Source organism: Equus asinus, chromosome 9 (genome assembly GCF_041296235.1).
Source record: "Equus asinus isolate D_3611 breed Donkey chromosome 9, EquAss-T2T_v2, whole genome shotgun sequence".
NCBI lineage: Eukaryota > Metazoa > Chordata > Mammalia > Perissodactyla > Equidae > Equus > Equus asinus.
The window spans coordinates 21,373,247-21,388,618 of record NC_091798.1 but is presented as its reverse complement, the minus strand read 5'-3'; the positions used below and the strand labels follow the sequence as shown (position 1 = coordinate 21,388,618).

The 15,372-nt window shown below is 39.0% G+C and overlaps 1 protein-coding gene across 12 annotated transcripts in view; it reads right to left on the bottom strand.

Moving 5' to 3' along the window:
* Nucleotides 1-15,372, bottom strand: part of ATP10B (ATPase phospholipid transporting 10B (putative)) — a 286,627-nt gene that overhangs the window by 228,214 nt on the left and 43,041 nt on the right. For 6 of the 12 annotated variants that reach the window (XM_070517118.1, XM_070517122.1, XM_070517125.1 and 3 more), the window contains exon 1: nucleotides 6,388-6,612. The exons of 4 other annotated variants lie outside the window; for them this stretch is intronic. The gene's annotated coding sequence lies outside the window, so the exon portion shown is untranslated. Of the gene's footprint in view, nucleotides 1-1,704; nucleotides 1,882-6,387; nucleotides 6,613-15,372 lie in introns of those variants that run through there. 2 more of the 12 variants (XM_070517119.1, XM_070517127.1) reach the window with 2 other exon arrangements.

Below are 15,372 nucleotides of genomic sequence, written 5' to 3'. Positions count from 1 at the left end.
AGTCTAATGTTGAAATTGTAAACTACCACGAGATACTACTTTGTTCAGTGTCTGATAGATACTGAATATCACTATGTTTCTCTAAAATTTAAAAATATCCTGCAGTGCTCTGGGATACTTTGGCACACAGTTTGGGAAGCATGATTACAGACATCACACTGAACAGAAAAGCCAGACACAAGGGATTATATCAGTGTGATTCCATTCACATAACATTTCAAGAACAGGCAAATTTAATCCTTGGTATTAGAAATCAGGATCATAGTTACATTTGGAGAGGGAGAGGACCACAGTTAGGAAGGGCCACATCAGGACCTTCCGGAAAGCGGGTGACATTCAATTTCCTGATCAAGCAGTGACTTTTTGATCGAGTGACTACATGAGCGTGTTCACTCTGTTATAATTCATCAAAGCTGTATACTCCAGATTAGTCTACTTTGTGTGTGAGTTAGACACGAACAAAAAAGTTTTTTTTAATAAAGAAAAACTATTCGAAACACCAAAATATAAGAAATTACACCTTAGGGGTCAAGCCGCCTCTGATACTCCAGCCAAATTAAATGCTTCTTCTTGTGTCTTTCTTCAGAGCATTATCTGCTATTCCACAATTTCATGCTTATGTGCTGCATCTCTGGCTAGACCGTGAGTTTCTGGAGGAGAGGGGCAAGGCCTCATTTACCTCTAATTCCCCAGTGCTTCAAACATGACAACGTGGAACGTGCTTAGCTATTATTTACATAAAAAAACAATTTTTTAAAATAAACGTACTAACAGACTCTGGTACACACTGCCTTCTTTTCTCTACCTTATCCAAATGTTCTGAGTACTGTTGTTTATATCACACATCTGTGGCCTTCCTTTTTAAAATTCTCCAGTTTTTAATGATATTCATTTCTAACCTCCAAACAATACATTTTTAAAGGGAAACGAACACACACGCACACGCTCCCTTTTCTTTAAGAATTTATTTATATATATCATGGAGATCCATTTCTACTCAAAGTATAGTCCATGAAGCAGCACCAGTCCATGAACTGTTTATTACTGGTTTACAAGAAGTTAAATACAGAAATTGAGAATGTGCGTTTAGAACTGGGTATGCTGATTTTACCCTGCTACGATATGCAAGCAGGTGATCAGTAAACTCGCCTTGTGTATGACATGAACTATGTACTAGTCGTTCACAGTAGAAATTATTGGTTGAAGATGGATTGGCCAAAAACCTGGTCCTTTTCCCAATGCAGTTTTTAAAGCTCTGCCATTGACTATTAGAGCTGAAAAAGACCAATCCCATTTGTTTTACAAATGGGGAAACAGAGACCTAGAGATCACCTCGTTCCTGATTGCCAAGCTAGTGGTCTTTACGCTATAGTGTCACCTGCATTCCTTACATTAATGAGGAGGTTCAAAGATAAAAATCAATATTATTATTGTTACTATTTTAGCAGTAGCAACTGTAGCTACTATTAATCCATATTCAATGCTTATTAGGTAGGATCACACAAAATTGCTTTTTTTATGAGTAGAAAAAAGGTCAAGTATCTAATTTCACATGATTCAACTCATAGGAAATGCTGAGAACAATGTCAAGTGTTTTTAAGCCTTAAAGAAGAGGCATCTAGAGCCAGACTACATGTTTGGCAAGTTAGTTCTCTCTGGGGTCTGTTCCCATATCCACCACCTGGACCTAAGAATAATACCTACCTCAGAGATTGATTGAGGCTAAATGATCCTAGCCCCTGGAGTGACACCGGGCAAGTAGTAAGTGGTCAGTGACTATTAGCTGTTCTGGTTATTTCCAATGTCATCTCCTTGGTTAATTTTCGCAACAATCTTGTGAAGTGGGAACATTTTATCTTCAGTTTATAGGTGAGACTGGAGCTTAAAGAGATAGTAAAATAGTAACTTGAACCTTTGTGTAACTTCAAGCACATTCCCTGTGCCTTACATAATAATTTTCAATTAAGTGACAGCTGAATTGAGTCGAATAGCCCCACTGGGGTATTTCATCAGAATCGTCAATATTTTAGAGGATCTAGCTTCTGGGACTCTTTAATAGTCAGTTATGTAAAAGATAGTGCAAGCTATTTTATATTCTGATTGAGAAATTCACTTCACCATTTTTCTGGATTTTAAGTTTCCTGATTGACAAGAATGCTACAAGCAGTAAGTTGATGGTTACCACTTCTGATTTCATAACAGGGCAATCCTGTAGTAACCCTTTATGTCTTGCTTTCACCTTCCAAAGGGCCCCTACACTCCTGCAGCACTGTCCCCTGGGATGCCGAGAAGGGAAAACTCAAGCAGGTCCTGCTAACTGGAACCTGCACTGTTAAACTTGGTCAGTGTTTTGTACAAGACCAAAGAAACACCATCTTCTCTTTTTCTCCTTCAGTAGAATAAGTAGTCAAGAAATTCCCTTAGGAAACAACAAGGTCTGATTGAATTTATCAGAATTTTCTATTATTCTATCAAGTTCACTTGACAGCAAAGGACAAGCTGCCTTTCAAACACTATAAGCGAACGCATCAGCAATTCAGAAGGAAAAACGTGGGTTATTAAGGAGAAACAAGTCTCTCTGAATATATTTACACCAACTCATGGAAACCATTGTCCTCAGAAACCTCCATGACAATCTGTTTTCTAGTCTCAGTGTTGCTTTAAGTTTGACAGATGATAATAAAATACGATGAAATTACGTTTGAGCTCTGAAATGTACATCAGCTCCCACATTCCTCATGACTTGACTTTTATTTTCCAACACAGCTCAGCCACTTTCAATATTATTCCCTAGCAGTCAAGGTTTATGTCTGGGGAATACAGTTACTTATGCCTACACCATGCTTATAAAAAGGTAGGGAATACAGAATTTATTATATATATATAAGTATATGTACATACTCACATACAAAATACATGCATATACATATCAGTGAAGAGTCGGAAGGGGCCTTTGAGATCATCAGGTCTCTTTTGGTTGTCTTACAAATGAGGACTCTGAAGCCCAGAAAGAAATGGTATTCTGAAGGCCACACAAATTGACTCCCAAATAAAACTTGAGGGAATAAGAATGTAGCAAGTACCGGCTACATTCTAAGGATTGCAGCAAGCATTTGCCATACATAAATTCTCATACCGTTTCTATGATGTCGATATCATCATTCCCATTTGATAGACGAAAAAATGGAGGCTAAGAAAAGGAGTACAGCTCATAAATGCCACAAATGGAATTAAAGTGCTGATGTAACTAGGTTCCCTCTAGCATACCAGCATTTCTCTGAATGCACTCATTCTTTCCACATCTGCACACCAACTGTATTATAGTTTTCTTAACTTTTTCTTTAAATTGACTCACGTAAACATTTATAAAGAAAACTTTTTATCACTACATAAATGTAAAACAAATATAATGTGCCTAAATCAAAGGTATTCATAAAAGCAAATACAAAGAAACCAAAATATCGCTAGATTCTGCTGGTCCCTAAAGACACTGAATTTGCACATACTCTCTTTCTTGAAAGAGGAGATTAGCAGTGGTTAGAGAGGTGTTAAAGACCTATTCACATCAAACTAAGACTTAAGAATGGAAAGAGAATCAAAGCAGAGAAAACTTTCACTCTGATTCCGCTATTTGATGCCACATCAGAGTGTGAACTAATGTCATCTTTGTTCAATCTCAGATCGTTTTGAGTACTGTTCTGGTATGTACTCCTCACTTTGAGAAACACCGTAGGCCATAAAGCACTCGGGCAGATTCTCCAGGTCATGGTTCTCTAACTCCAGTCAGCATCAGAATCACCTGGAAGCTTGCGGAAAACACAGATTTCTGAGTCTTCCCAAGACTCTGACTCAGTATGTCTGGAGGAGGGCCTGAGAATTTGCATTTCTAACAAATTCCTGAGTAATGCTGAAGCAGCAGGCCCAAAAAGCCCATTTTGAGAGCCACTGTTTTGGGTTGTACTTGGGGAGGAGGCTGTAAGGAATACATGGTGGCTTGTGTGTGAAAATCTCTCCACCAAGCTTGCAGGGTTCCGGTATTTTTATTTAAACAGGCAGATCAGGCAAAGAAACAATGTATTCTTATGTTCCTGTGCTGTTTCTTCAATCCAGCTAGTTCAAATTGATACTACACCACACGCGAGCAGCCTGCAGCAACTTTGGTTAAGGAATGGAAGTCTGTCCTCCCCCAAAATTCAGGTTGCTTGCAGGCTGCTAACTATCTGCAAGGCTGTCCGCATTAACAGCAGCCAGTGATGATTAACGCCAAAAGGAGAAAATGAGATTCTCCTTCTTTGCTCCAGACATTGAGACACATAACACTAAAAGTGCCATGACAGATAATATTCCCTCTCATCCGGTTCCAATGAATAGAAATGACTAATAATTATAAAGCGGCTTTTGTGAGCCAGTCCTTATGTTGTATTGGATGATTACACACCCACACGCACACAATGTGAGGATTTGAGAGGCTAAGAAACTTGTCTAATGTCACACGGTTACTGAGAAGTAAAACAAGGGATTCAATTCCAAGATCAATTCCAACGCTTATTTTTTTTTACTAAGCCACACCACTGCTATTGTAACAACCCATTTACTCAATCTCTTAACAAAAGTGTATTCCATAGAGAAAAGATGAGAAGGAGAAAGGGCTCCGGATACTTGAAATTTTTAGCAGAAAATGTTGAAAGTGATGTTACTGGAAAGGGAGAAATCAGTGACATTTAATCAGCAATGAAGACAGAGCTTCCTAGGTTCAAACAAGGATCTAAGAATGTCTGGCTAAGGTTTACTTTCAGGAGAGTAGGTAGGTGGAGAGAATCAGTCTCAGAAATCCAACCTGTTTTAGCTTACTTTTGAGTCAAGAAGACTTTTATTCCCTTCTGGTACAGCAAGGGCCATTTGGAGAATAGGTGGTAGAAAAGCTGGCACTGGATTGAGAGCCACGAGCCTTGGACGCCAGTCACTGTTTCGTCTCAGTAACTCAGACGTCATTTCCCCGAGTCCCAGTGTCACCACCTATAAACCTGGCGGCTGGATTAAGTTCCCTTTCCAGCTCTGCCTTTGAGAACAGCAGACTCCCTCAGCTGATTTATTAGCACCATATGCCTCAAAGCAATAACGCCCATCCTTGAGCAGGAGGGGAATATGGTTTTATTGCAAACTTAGCATGTGAATTTCAACTTTCAGTCTCTCAAGAGTCCATTCATCCACCCAATAGGTGAGGTTCCCCTGCTATATTCTTTGGGAATTATATAGTCACAACTGGAGGAGAGAAAGATCCTGAACCCTCCGAGGTAGAAATACAACTTAAATCTATATAAATAGGAGAAATGAATCATTTGATAAAATTTTAAAAAGTCATCAATGGCAATGAAATGACAAATTTAGCAGGTACTATTAGGACTAATTATAGTAACGTCTAGAAAGAAAACAACATTTGTGATTTGCCTGATTAATGGCTTAATGTAACAGTGCATCTGTTAATGGAATGACGCTCCTAGTTCTCTGGACTGTATGTTTACAAGATCTGGAACCAGAGAAAGGGATGTTGGAGAAGAAAGCAGATGAGTGCCAGATCGGTTGTTGCAGGTCAAGTTCCTCCCTAGAATTTTGAATTCCCCTCTGACTACCTTAGCCAGAATTGTGTAGCAAATTTGGAGGACAAATGAGTTCCCAGATATATGACCGCCTTCAGCTTAAACAACTAGCTGCTGAGAGTGATTTCAAAAAATTTACTTTTTACCTTGTGGTTAGAGATGTGTTACCCTAGCCCTAATAGCATGCCACAGTAGGATTGTACTAAAGGTGTTCATCACAGACTCACTTGCATGCATGGGGCTTTTTCTGGAAGGAGTAGTTAATACTTAGAGAGTAAACAGATTTTTCTTTAAGCATCTATTTTCTCCTTTGAACTCAAAGGGAAACCAAAGTTCCCACAGATAGTTGAAAACCACTGCCAGCTTCAGAGCTTACTGAGATGAAACGGGGAAGCCATATAATGATCTCACTCTCTCCCTTAAAGCTGTAGTTTCTTTCTGCTTTGAGAACAAGACACTAACTCTGTCTGCTTCCTCAGACTGCACTGGATGAATGCAGGATATATTATTTATCATAAAATGTATTCAGGTACATTCAGGCTGCAAGCTCTATCGCACATAAGGAAGTAGCATTTGTCATCAGTTTATCTTAGTGAAATCAATCGAAGAAAAATACAACACAGTGATACAAAAGGAACATAGATCTCGCCCTCAGCAAGCCAAATGAGATTTCAAATGCAGCACAAAGAGAAATAGTTATATTTCAGACCTGATTCAAAACTTGGACTCAGTCATCATAGGAGGTGGTCATTCCTGGTTATGTAGGAAGGGCCAGGTTGCTTTTACTTACCCCCGCACAGCTGACATCCCTCCTGAGCAGGCTCCATTAGAAGCTACAGGAAATGGGGCTTGAAAGTGGCTCTATTTCTCTTGTGCAGCTTGGCTAAAATATCCTTTCTCTTTCCTATGACAATTTTCATTTCTCTGATTATATCTGACCGTGTCAAGGCAAGGCCTTAAGCTAATGCTCCCTTGGAAACTCAGAGAAGATGGCCTGGAAAGAAACAACTGTGACCAATAAAGGAAAACAGAAAAAGAAGCCACCTCACCAGGGCCCCAAGAGAAGAAGAATAGCATATCTGTAAGTGCGGGGCCCAGGCCCAGAACAGTGAAGGCAGTGTTCTCGGCTCGGCTGCACAGTTAAACAACACCATCACTGTTAGACATGGTTCTTGCATAAATTTCTGCTTGCTGTGAATCAGTGGGCCAGCAAGAACAAAATTTATAAGAGATTTTATTTTCTATACATGGTACAAAAATGGCTTCATCCATTTACCTTTTGCAATGCATGTAATTAAGTGTGAGACAATTATAACCTTGTAGCTCTCCTTTGGGGCCTGGAATATAATTCAGTTGCTGGGTTTCAAGGGCACTTAAGAAAGAAAAGACTCTCTCCAGTGACTTTTATATGTGTGCTCCTGATGAATTTGTCCTCAATGCTTCAGAAATCTCATTTTGAAATAGTTGTAGTTCTTATTGATTATGGTTTGATTACACAAAATAAGGAAAGTGGGACCAATATATTATACTTACGGATTATGTGAATGCTTCAAACATACAGAAAATCAGAATTATTTTTTGTGCTTTTTTGAGAGTTTTGATTCACACCCTAAAAAAGAAATTTTCATGTCCAATCCTTTTACTGAGTTGCCTGTAACTCAGCTAATTGGGGTAAATGTCATGAACCAGTTGCCATAGTCATGGATAGTCATTGATGGGTTCATAAGGAAAAGAGAAGACAGAGCAAACAACAAGCCTATTTTGAGGGTAACAAAAGGGGAATATTACCAAGTTTAAGAAAAAAAGGAGGTGGAAAGAAATGAACGTAATATCTGACTTCATGAAAATATTTACATATGATCTTGGTTGGTGGCTAGGGTTATTGTGGACTTTGTGCTGTAGGATCCTATCAGACTGCTACGAAGAAACATGGACATAGGAGGCATTTTAGAAGAGAAGAAACAGCTACAACATGTAAAATCTGAATAGCTGTAACAGTAGGATACAAGCTAGACATTTCTAAACAATATAAAATTTGCTTAACACTTTGAACAGTCTAGAATGTTGTTAAAAGGCACTTGACATTTCGTAGTTTTCCATCTGCTGAAGAGAAGAGTGCTTTGCAAGTCCTTGTTCCTTTTCTCAGAGTCCCATGGTTTCTTGGCACAAGTGTGACCTAGGATCACAGATCTGGTTAATCACAGAATGTTAGCACCAGAAGCAAATTAGAGGTCGTTTTGTGCTGCTTCCTTGTGCCAGGGTGAGGACACTGAAGCTTAGAGAAGTTCATAAATCTGCTCAAGGCCTCACCAGGAAGTTGGTGGCAGACAAGGGACCACAAGCCCCATGTCCTCACTCCTAGGACCAGTGGTCTTTCCCCTTACCACTTCCCTAACAGAGGGGTACATACAATTTTGAGACAAGAGAGGCTAGACTATCTTTTGGACTGTCATGCTGACCAATGGATATAGAGCCCTTAAAGCATTGCCTCATTTTCCAAGCTGCTTAGAGATTGTAAATACCAATAGGCATGTGGCAAGTTATTTGCATCATGAAGTTGGAATTAAATGCCGCTATCCGGCTAAGTAGAATCTTAGTAACAAATAATAGATATTAAATGCTGTGTTCAGTTTTTGTTAGAGAGGCCATGTTTCTGTTGTCTAGCTGCTGGAATTTCCCAGTAAATCATGTTACGAGATCACACGTCTCAGAGCTTTAAATAATTTCCATTTCCAGCAGTCAACTTTTCTACACTTAGGTGAATTGAGCATTTTGTACATATTTGCATTTCTCATTGACTGCATCATGCTTCTCATTTCTGATTTTTAGACAGTTTGTCATGTTTAATCTTTATATTCCTGCTCCCCTAACTTGCCAATTAAAGAAGCAACTGTTGACAGAGCCTTTTGCCCCCATCTCCTACCACCAGCACCATACAACCAGGATGAATTTCATAAGCTTAAGACAAATTGTTTACTGCAAGTTGCACAAATGTTACTGGTGATAATTTTTATAACTATCACTGAGCACTTACTTTGTGCCAAGCACCCTGCATAATCTGACTCATTTAATTCCCCAACAGCCTTAATAGATTGATGTCATTACTCCCCTTACAAATAGGGTCATAAAAGTCTTCAAATAAAATATAGCAGAAAAAGTTGTGGGGAAAAATCTTCCTATGGCCACTTTGTCAGTGCTTATTTGTCTTAATTTTAGTCATGAGAAAGGCAAGGGTCTAGATTAATCCTCACTGAACAAACAAAATGACGTTTTAAGTACTTGGAATGGAAAATAACTTGAAGCCTTTTAGCTGGTTAATCAGATGCAAACACTAGCGTAGGATTAAAGAGTAAGAGTTGGAAGAAGTACTGAGCAAATAGCTGAAACATGAGGAGGAGTTGGTAACATGAGAGATTAGCCATAAAACTAATTTTTCAGGACTAAGGTAAGGGGATGGGGACAGCAGAGCAGCTGCCCAGGGCATCAAACATCGCTGGAAATGAAACATGACGGAACACATTTCATTTACCAGAACTCCTCTTAGGAAGAGTACAGTCTAAGCAGCCTGAGAAGAGGTGAGAGACCCCCAAGGGGCATGCATGAATACCCCTAGATCAATGGTTCTCAACAAGGGGTGATTTTGCCCCCCAGGGGACTTTATGACAATATCTGGAGACATCTTTGATTGTCAAACTGGGTTAAGGGTGCTACTGGCTTCCAGGGGGTAAAGCCCCGGGATGCTGCTAAACACCCTACACTGCACAGGACATCCTCTTATGCAAAGAATTATCTTGCCCAAAATGTGAATAGTTCTGAGGCTGAGAAATCCTGCCTTAGATGTTTCCTGGACTCCCAAAGAGACGGGCTGGGATAGCTGCAGGGCTGATTCACTGAGTAAACGACACGGGTTTGGGAGTCTTTCCTTCTCTTCGCCAACCTAAGCTTGGCTCTTCTGCCAGGTAGATGTTGAGCAAACTTTCAAAGATGAACGATTTGAAGGAGTGTGAAGTCTCAGTCTGGACCTCCAGCAATTAATCTTAGAAAGCAAAGACAAACTAATGATGAAGAGCCTGCATACTAAATATCACTGAGGGGACAAGGATAGGCTCTGCTGAAAAACAGCAGCAGCTACAGACGACCTCGGTGGATAGGGCCTTCTTGATCCTTTGTCACCAAATAATTTGTGTGATATTCAGTGTTCCTAAATCAGATGTTACACAGTGGTAATAATCTTCAGGAATATTTTGTGTGGCCTGGCCTGCACAGACTTAAATTTTAGATTAGTTGGCAGCATTTACCATTAGGATATGTCTCATAATAATGCAGATTCTTTTTGCGTGGGACAAGCCAAAGAACTGATAACTGTGGGTATTGATTTATAAAAGTCAAGAGTTGGCCATTGCTAAATAAAGGCCACCCATTTTGAACTGGGCACAAGTAACCCCATTCTTCATCTGGACTGCTTCAGGAGGTTACGTTACCTGCCAGGGCCCTGTAGCAATTCCAGTCTGCAACTTCTATCTTAAAGGATTATACTTTTACTATTCCTTTTACTTGACTCTTTGGGGTGACACTACATAATGATAATGTGTTTCCAAATGTGATATGCAGTTTTGCTTAGATTAAGTTTTGTCAAATGAATTTTGCACCATCTTTTGGGCATTGTTGTTTTAATCATGATTTTTGGTGTTTCCAAGACTTTCTGTCCTCCAATTTTCCTGGTTAATCAAAGGGTGACTAAATAGTGAAGAATAACTCGAATTTTACCCACTGGGATACAAAGTCGCCACAAGTAGGGATTGCTTCGTTACCCACTTTGCTACCCACTTTGTTAGCTTACAATTTTTAGCATATAAAACATGAATAAAAATATCCCCCAAATAAATATTTTGACCATCATGTAAGGAAACTTGGCAGGGAAAACTTGCTGAGATATGCAAAAGATAAGCTTTAGAATAAAATACTGAATATTGATGCTGAAAGTGTTTATAGCCAAAATTCAAATAGGTATTTATAGCATCAGGTCAAGTCATTAGGAGGTCACAAAAGGATCTTGTGATTCTTTGAATAATAATTTGTTTAAATCAATGCATGAGGAGGAACAGATTAGGTCATTTTGATATTCATAAGGTAAGGCCAAGTTTTTATATTGTCTACTTCATGCTGTGCAATAGAAGACATTTGCAATGATTTATGCCAAATATCAGGATAATCATTGAGGCGCTTGTTTTATTGATAAAGGTAAGGTTCTATAATCATCACACTTGTACAGGAAAGTGGTTCTCAATCCTTTTGGAATCAGACTTCCTTTATAATCTTAAAAATTACTTAGGATCCTGATAAATTTTTGTTTGTGTTATTTCTGTCTATATTTACTGTATCAGAAACTTAAAATTAGAAAATTTTAAAATAATTATTCACTTAAGAAGAATATATTCATTATATGTTAATATACATTTTTATGAAAAATAACTATTTCCCAAAACAAAAAATTAGTAAGAATCTTTCTAAATCTCTTTAGTATTTGGATTAGTAGAAGAGAGCTGGATTCTCATGTCTGTTTATGCGTTCACTCTGTTGCACTATATTGTTTAAAGTATATGAAGAAAAAATCCAGCCTCATTCATATTGGAAAAGGGAGGACTCAGGGGCCCCTGAAAAAGTTTTGGGGACTGTGATTGTTAGTTTTATGTGTCAACTTGGCTAGGCTACAGTCCCCAGTTACTCACTCAAGCACCAGTCTACATGCTGCTGTGAAGGTGTTTTGCAGGTGTGATTAAAGTCTATAATCAGTCAACTTTAAATAGGAGAGGTTATCATAGACAATCTGGATGGGCCTGATTCAATTGGTTGCGAGGCCTTAGAAGCAGAGCTGTGTCTTCCTTGAAAAAGAAGAGGAAACTCCATGTGGGGATAGCAGCTTCAGCTTGTGCTTGAGAATTCCAGCATGGCCTGCCTGATGGCCTACCCTACGGGTGTCATACTTGCTTCACCAGGGCCACAATCATGTCAGCTAATTCCTTGCAATAAATGTCTTAGTCTATATCTCCTACTGATTCTGTTTCTCTGGTTGAACTCTCGTATAGAAACCCCCATGGGGTCCTTGAACTACACTTTGAGAATCACTGGTATAGACTATAAAGCCTTTAATGTCACTTACTTAACTGGCTTAACTTAATAATTCCACGGAGCCAGTAAGGCAGAAATCATCACTTCTATCCTCAGAGAGGATATTTATCAAATGGCGCCCATCCTACAGCACTCTTAGTCTTGATTCTTAAATTCCTGTCCCCATACCAGTATTCTTTATCCTTCAGAATAATAACCTTCTATATATTTGGAAATATACTTGCCAATATAGATATTTATATTACTTAATAAATACATGCCATGAAGAAATTCCTTGGAAAAAGTAGGCAGGACATAAAAATCTATTTTATACAGACATGCTTGTTAGGTAAGAACATATCAAATATTTACTACATACCTGTATCTGAGCTAGGAGTGGACGTGGTAAAAAGAAACACAAGGCTTTGTTTTATGCTCAAGGAGTTTATAATTTAGCTGGGAGAAATAAGATTATCCACCCCTGAAGATATGAAATGAGATTTAATAAAGAGATTTTGACTTTGCTTCCTTACCAATACTTTTTTTGAGTGCTAGCCACTGGAACAGGGCCACTTTCATCTTTTTCAGCTATCACTATTATGGAATAGATCCCACCCCCATACCTACTGTCCTCACTAGTCGGTGAGTTTATGAAAGACAGGGATAATGACCGATCAGCAGGTACTTAACAATAACGACCTGTTCATTGAACGACTGACTGAAGATGCAGAGAAAGGGTATAGCACATGAAGGTGAAAAGGAAGAGCAAAAGCGGAAAAGTCAGGAGAAAAGGAAAACTAAAGAATTGAAAGATGGAACATGACTTTTTAAAGACAACAAAAAAAACTGAGCAGGAGAAGAGGGTGTGTCAAAGAGTATCAAGAGATTTATCAAGAGAACAAATGAAGAGTTTCCATCTTATGAGAGACTGGCTGGAAGCTGTGTTTCATTAGGAAGAAGAGGCAGAATAGTGTCATGGCTAATAGTCTGATGTTTAGTCAGGTAGATCTGAGTTTACATCCTAGTTCCATCACATACTAGCTCTGTGATCTTGGATAAATTACCTAACCTTGTTGAGCCTCAGTTTCCACAACCATGAACTTTTGGAAAGTTACCGTGAAAATTAAATGAGAAAATGTATGTAAAGTACCTCACATAGTGCCTAGAAAAGAGTGAATCCAATAAGCGTTGGCCCTCATAAGTATTAGTGTTACTACCACTATCATTGTTAATCCTAGAGGCAACAAGCAGCCAATGGAAAGTTTTTAACTGGAATAATGATTGGGGGCAGCTGTCACTTTGGAAAATACATTTAATGTTAGAATAAATCATTGAGGGAAAGTACCTAATCCAGAGCAATCAGTTAGGAGTTTATCTCAATAGTCCAAACACAAAGAAGCGATAGAGGTAAGGGACATCCTAGCCAAGTGCTCCTTCCACTGGATCATCACATATATTTGACATTGGTGGTTTATTCGGAACAGGAGCAAAAAGTCTCTCCTTAAGTATAATTGGTAAAAGGGAAACTATAAAATTCTGTGAGCATATTTAATTTAAGTATGTCATTGATCAGTTTTAGGGGAGGATTTTAGAAGTTGAAAGTTGTAGGTTTTAGAGAATGTCCAACTCCCTGACATAACTATTAGTCTTCCACGTTCTCTTTGCTTAGCTGGCAAATTGACTAGAGGTCCCTAGACAACTCAATAGCTAAGGAGGTGCCTGTCTAGGATTAAAAAAAAAACTATATACAAGTCACGCAAATATTTCCGAGTATGTCTAGGATCTCATTAGAGTTATGTAAAGCTGGATATAGAAGTATCTACAGAACTTACAAATGGTAGCTATTCACACTCAATGACACACATCTGTTAATATCTGGGTACACTGGAAGTAAATTCAATTGATAACAAGTAATTGTAACAGGAGCCAACTAGGAGAACTCACTTGCCTAACTATAGCACTGGTCTTGTTTATGTTTGTATAAGTTATAGGGACATCTTTTCAATTTGAAACAAGCTTTTGGCCTTAGTATGAGGCTTGATCTTTATCACAGAACACACGCAGAACCGGGACTCTTCCTGAGCAGCTTGCTCCACAGGAGAACATCAATAGGATGAATTTCAGGTCTTTCCAAAATTGTAAAATTTTAATACTCTGTACACAATTAAATTTAAGAGATGTTCCATTCACCATATGTAATACTTTTGACTTGGTTCAGGAGGTAAATGACAAATAATACAGAATATTCAGCAGAATTATGATATCGCTGCTAGTTTAAAGTGGAATTTCTAGTCTCAGGGTCTATTATGTTTGAGTGTAATGGTGTGAATCCCCTTTTCAAAAGATTTAGAAGTTTTCATTGTGCATTTGTGCAGAAATCATTGGCTGGAACAGGTCTTAAAGGAGTATAAAGAAAAAAGACATTAAATAAGAGATATCGCATAGTAGTCTTTGTACATGATTTTCTATTTATTGAATACAAGTAGTTAAGTTGATTTTCAAGGTGGGAGGGATGGATTTTCTCAGAGCCTAATGTGCATTGTTATGCAGGCCCTGTGGCTGTCTACAACATGTATTTGCAAGGTAGCTGCTTGGGACAGGTGGAGTGAGACCTGGGAACAGAGAGATGTGGCCTTCATCTAGAAATAAAAGCCTTGCCTATGTAGACGTGCTAGTAAGCAGTGTGTGTGACTTACCTTTCCCTATGACTTCTAGGTGAGAGATAACTATGAATTAATAAAGTTAAAGCAATGGAACTTGGAATAAAAATGGAAGACAAAAATAGGGCCTAGGATTTTATGATTCTATCTTAGCATATCACTGATAAGGGAGACAGACTCCGGAAGATGAGGAAGTTTGCTTGAAGTCACAAGTCAACGTCACCATCAAGACTATTTTCTAACTCCAGTTTTTTTTTTTTTTTTTTTTGAGGAAGATCAACCCTGAGCTAACATCTGCTGCCAATCCTCCTCTTTTTGCTGAGGAAGACTGGCCCTGAGCTAATATCCATGCCCATCTTCCTTTACTTTATATGTGGGATGCCTACCACAGCATGGCTTGCCAAGTGGTGCCATGTCCACATCTGGGATCCAAACCGGTGAACCCCGGGCCACCTGAAGTGGAATGTGCACACTTAACTGCTGCGCCACCAGGCTGGCCCCTCTAATTCCAATCCAGTGTACTTCTGCCACTTCATACTGTCTCAGTGAGGTCACCATAAGCACTGTATTTCTACCTGACGTTTTTCTGCCCAACCCAAACTACTTAAGCCCAAAGGGGAATTCATTGGCTCACAGAACTGGAATGTCCAGAGACCCAAGGCCTCCAACAATGTTATCAGCTCTCTTGTGTGTTTTAGACTGGCTTTCTCCATGTGGTAGGCCAGACGGCCTTTGGGAAACTCCAGACGCACATACTGACTCAGTCTAGAAGCCTCAATAGAAAGTCTTTCTGGACACATTTTATTTTTTTGCTAAAGTCCTGGGAAAGCCCCTGATTGTTTCACTTTAAATTGAGTGCTCATCCCTGGACCAATCACCGTTGCCACAGGGATGGCTACTCTGATTCACCAGCTCACGTACATACTCTGTGGCAAGGTCATTTCTTTTAACCTCATGGAAAGTATTATTCGCAAGAAAAGGGGTTATCTAATCAGAAGGAGGTCAGG